The following is a 6000-nucleotide window of genomic DNA, read 5'->3' on the forward strand; positions in this document are numbered from 1 at the left end:
TTAAATCAAACATTCACCCTCAGTCAAGAGATCTGGGTTAAATCCATTGTTCTTTGCTCACTCCGCCACCCCAGTTTGGACGCAGCCATATGCAAATCAGTCTTGACCCTGCTCCTTATGGGAACAGTCAATCCCGAACTGCCAAGCCTGGTCCTCCCTGGACCAGAAACCAGCATCTGGGACCAGTTTCTCTCATTAGCTAGCTAGTAACTCTCATTAGCTAGGCTTGCTTGAATCCAGTGGTACAGCGAGCAAGGGACCCACGTGTGGGCATACCGATCCCACTTAGGGCAAATATTGCTGCACCAACAAATGATGGAGGGAATGCTGAATACATCAAACATTCACCCCAGTCAAGAGATCTGGGATAAATCCATTGTTCTTATGCTCGCTGCGCTACCCCAGTTTGGATCTAGCCAAATGAAAATCAGTTTTGACCCTGCTCCTCATGGGAACAGTCCAGCCCAAACTGTCAAGCTGAGTCCTCCAAGGACTGGAAACAAGCATCCTGGGACCAGTTTCAGGGTATCACCCCTCATCAGCCAGGCTAGCTTGAATCGAGTGGCACAGTGAGCATTGGACACACGTCTGGGCATACCCATCACACTTAGGAGAAAAAATGCTACAGCAACAAATGATGGACGGAATGCTGAATAAATCAAACACTCACCCCCAGTCAAGAGATCCAGGTTAAATCTATTGTTCCATCCGGGATAAATCCATTGTTCTTTTGCTCACTGGACCCAGCCATATGTAAATCAGGCTTGACCCTGCTCCTCATGGGAACAGTTCACCCCGAACTGCCGAGCCAGTTACTCCCTGGAGTGTTTGATTTCTTCAGCATTTCATCCATCATTTGTTGCAGCATTTTTCACACTGTCTCATACACCAATCCACTACCACCTCCAAAATCACTACTAAGAATACAAGCCCCACCAATACAACAGCCCAAGCAGAACCACCACCATTACCACAGCCCAAGTACAACCACCATTACTATGCATTGGTAAAGTAAACACTACTGACTTTAATTTTCTGTTACATTGGAACACCATTTCTGCATGTTTGTGTTTCCTTGTGTTGTTTCAATAAGTTTTTAACTTATGAATTTGCTAATACATGTTCTTGCTTGTGACTCAATAGAACATTTTGACTAGTTTGCTATCATCTATTTGGCTAGGATCTCACCGATTCTTGAAGTTTATTCTATTTGTGAGTGTATTTTATAATTAATGTCTAGTTTAGTGTTTTTTTCACTGGATATTATTTTATGGTCAGTTTTAAGCAAAATGATTATAGACCACATACTATTCCTTTCATTTGCTTCCTTTTGCTTTAGGAACATAAGTTTGTCTTATAAAGTGATTCTTGCAGCCTAGGTCGAAGGAAAAATCTATTTATGTCGACTCAGGGCTGAGAAATTGAGTGACTCTTTTGGCCTTATGGTAACGCCTAAGGAAATTCAAAGCAGTAATATTCTGGCACACACAGTCCTGAACGTGTCTTTAGTCAAAGCTCATCACTTTAAGTTCTTGAACGATTTATTTTATACCCCATAGAGGGTAAACAAAATGAGAATAAGGCAGGATAGTCAATGTTTTCGTTGTAGGGTTGACGGAGCAGGTGTGGTTCTAATCAAATCAAATCAGGAATATTTATTTAGCGCACATATCACCCGGAAGTCTCATGGCGCTTGCAGAATACTCAGGAGTTGGTTTGGACAAGAGTTATTTAATTTGCAAATAGCCATGTTTTTAGCTCCCTGAGAAAATGATTGTGATCATAGACAATACGTAGATGTAGTGGCAGTGTATTCCAGGAAGCAGGAGTGAGAAATGAAAAATATCTCCCTCCCTGTCTTATGGCACGATTCTTGAGGGGTGTTAGAAGGGATTTGTTCCTCGATCTTAAAGCCCCCCATGTCCGGTACCAACAGAGTTTCTTTTTCCCACTAATCGGGACCATTGCCATACATGTTCTTGTGTGTTAGGCAGAGAATCTTGAAACAAGCCCGCTTCCTAACAGGAAGCCAATGAAGAAGTCTCAAGTTGGGTGCCGAAGGGGATCCCGTCTGGAGATTCAGCATTAGCCTGGCAGCAGTATTCTGCAGGACTTCAAGTTCATATATTTGCTGCTTGTACAGGTCTACAGGGGTATTGGAATTCTATTTTTCAGAAATTGAATGGTCTATTTCTTATTGATTCCAGATGGGACTATAAGTTGATCATACTTGGGCACTCCCCTAGGATTCCACCAGCAGTATTGGGGATCTTCTATTTTGCTATCTCCTAGGCTAGGTTGGTCTTGTCACAGCACTGGTTAATAGCTAGAGCCCTAGATCCCAAGATGTTATGGCAAGAATGTTTAAATACTCGCTCACTCAAAATTTTTATTTTGGTACAGATAAGCATAGAAAAAGATTCAATCGTATTTTGCACCCCTTACGTTTTGGAGGCAGAGGCATTTGGCTGGATATGATTTGCCAACCCTGTAGTGTATTATTCCATGACTTATTCTTTTATGATGGATGTACTTATCTGTATTTATTCTGATTCACACTGCACATTTCTGTATTTTCTTTATTACGTTTTCAATTTTCTATATTTTGTGATACCCTCATAGAATGTCTGACATAATATCGACAGACAGAATATCTACATACAAAAATATCGACACAAAAATATTGGAGTTATATCTTCATAAAGGTAAGTACAAAAATATCAGAAAAAAAATATCGTAGTACAAAAATATCGAAATTAAAATTATCGTTGTTTTTAATGTATTAATAATAATGTAAAAATATTTAAAAATACATTTAATTTTACAAATATTAAAAAAAAATTAAAACATATTTAAAAAATAATAACTAATACATATACATTTAAAATAATTTAAAAAGTGTACATCTAAATTAATATATATATACTTACTACACATATTGCAACAGTAGTAAAAGCGTTGGATAGCGTAGGGGTTTAAATTACTATTCCCACTCCAGAGAGTGCAACAGTAGGGAAAGCGTTGTATAGCGTAGGGGTAAAAATTACTATTCCCACACCAGAGGGTGCAAAAGTAGGGAAAGCGTTGGATAGCGTAGGGGTAAAAATTACTATTTCTACTCCAGAGGGTGCAACAGTAGGGAAAAGGTTGGATAGCGTAGGTGTAAAAATTACTATTCCCACTCCAGAGGGTGCAACAGTAGGGAAAGTGTAGGATAGCGTAGGGGTAAAAATTACTATTCCCACACCAGAGGGTGCAACAGTAGGGAATGCGTTGGATAGGGTAGGGGTAAAAATTACTAATCCCACTCCAGAGGGTGCAACAGTAGGGAAAAGGTTGGATAGCGTAGGGGTAAAAATTACTTCACACACTACTCCCCCTTTAACACACAACACAGTACACATTAAAAAAAACACAATTAATATAAATATCTAATAATAAATTAATAACAATTATGTATATTAAATTGATCTAAATTAAATTGAACTACTTAACGCATATTAATTACCAATTAATTAACAATAAATACCAATAAATAAATACAATCTCTTTAATGAATTACATTTTATTATATGACACCCTATTACCCTATAAACACACAACCCACTACACATAATATCTTATTCTTATTTAACAATAACAAAAATTTAAATATATTAGCACATTAACTCTAATTATTGTAATTAACTAATTAATATTAATTAATTACCAATTAATTATTAATTACCAATAACAAATAATTCTATTTATTTGCACATTAACTCTAATTAATGTAATTAACTAATTAATATTAATAATTACCAATTAAATATTAATTAATAAAAATATATATATATATATTAGCACATTAACTATAATTAATTTAATTAACTAATTATTATTATTTATTTACCAATTAATTATTATTTAAAAATATTTTAAAAAATATATTAATTAATTAATTATTATTAAATTACTTCCCACCCTATTCCCCTATAAACCCACAACCCGCTCTGATACTAAAACGCAAAATGTAAACAAAATTACTAATTTTAGAACATACATTTAATAACATATTTAACAAACATATAAACAACATAATAAAATACATAACACTAAACATAATTTCGATATTAGTAAATTTTGATATGAGTAACATACATACCATAAAAACGATATTCTGTCTGTCGATATTTTGAACATCGATATTCTATACTATCGAAATTAAAACATCAATATTATTGAATATCGATATTTAAATTTCGATATTTTGTCTCCCTACCACCCTCATAAAATAAAGGTGATAAAAAAAGACAGTAACATCTGTGTATATTTGCTGGGTTACTTTTTGTCATAGTCGTGATGTGTTGTAGTGGCGCTGTTTTGTTTTTTGTACCGCATTGCTATTGTTTTCTTGTACTGTGGTTAGTGTATTGCATTCTTTTTTGACTATTTTATGTGTTCTGCCCTGTTATGTTTTGTTGTTTTGTTATTTTGTTTTGTGCTATGTTATGTTTTCTATTGTGCCCTGTAGTTGCTATAGACAAGTGAACAAACTTTGCTACATTTCAAACGAAAAGCAGGACATTATTTTAAAGTTCCAGTGGCAAACATCCACTTACCTCTGTCTAAGGTATAATTGATTAATATTTTGCTGCTCCAGCTCTTCGACTATTTAAGACACCAGTCAGACCAAAACTGTGCAGAGACCATGCTTTACGTTAGCACCTTCAGTGCTTACTTTTCTTCTATAGCTCATAATGTTTTCTTGAATTGTATGTCAGGCTATCTTACACAAATAGTGTCTTGCATAAATATAGTGCCCTAAATATTGTCTCCAAAAATATCGATATTTTTGAAAATAGGTTAACATATTTGTCAAAACAAAGCTCTGACAGGGATATTCTGGTACCATACCATCTCCCTGGGTTATTTGATACCCCATGCAAGGTGAAGAGACCCCAGCACTTGAGACTGGCTGCCATCTCACGAGCAGGGATGGACTCATTCGTAAATGTTTAGTCCTTTCTTAAACGAGTGCCAATGAACTAAACATGACTGGATGCTTAGACAAGGACACAAAATTGACTTGGCTAATATTTACGTAAGAAGTGGTGACTCAAGCATGTATGTTACATTGTTTTGTTCCTTTTCAAAAGTTACGAGGGGACAGGACCAACCAATGAGTGCTAGGAAAATGGGGCACACCTTGTTTGGCATGCCAAGGATGGTTCAGACAGGGCAGCACAGACTGATCCCTCTCAATGGAGGCTCCCCCGATGAGCTAAATATCTGCGTAATTGTGCACCATTTGTACAAATAAAGAATGGTTGTGAAAATGCTTTGGACTCCTGTGCCTATTGAGGTAATGAGGTATCACATATTATCATCAGAGCCCCATGCAACAGGCCCTGCTCCCAATGTGTCTTAGGACAAAGAATGTTTGTCTCATTACGAAAACGAGTTAAGATGTTCAAGAATAGCAAATCAAAAATTTCAAACGTCTTGTTACATTCGTGGGACTCTGGGCCACTAGTTAAATACATGTATTGCAAAACTGATAAAAGCCTTGTTGAGAATTCAGGAATTTCATTATACAGTGCTTTTTGTTGGTTGGTATGTGGTGGTCTTGATATTAGAAAATAAGGGAAACAGCCTCTTGTCTCCTGTCATCCCATGAAGCAAGGTATTCGAGCTGTCTGGATTAGAATGAGTTACATTGCACTCAGAGATGCCACTGAAAGTTGGGGACTTTCCCACGAAGAAAAAACATGACTTCAGAGCCTCTCACGGGCGCCGGCTATTATAAATGGCTGGGTATGATATCATATTCAAAAGAAAACATAAGTAAAAACGTAATTCCTGTACATTTGTAACTATAGTATGCTGAGACATTTGTCTTATAGTCTTTTCTGTTGTAAAACGAATCTTACATGTTCGAATCCGACGCATCAGGATACTGAGCGCGTGTCATCTAGATGTGGCTAACCATGAACAATTATTTATTAGTGAGTAGGAAGT

The sequence above is a fragment of the Lissotriton vulgaris genome, chromosome 1_1 (genome assembly GCF_964263255.1).
Source record: "Lissotriton vulgaris chromosome 1_1, aLisVul1.2, whole genome shotgun sequence".
Lineage (NCBI taxonomy): Eukaryota > Metazoa > Chordata > Amphibia > Caudata > Salamandridae > Lissotriton > Lissotriton vulgaris.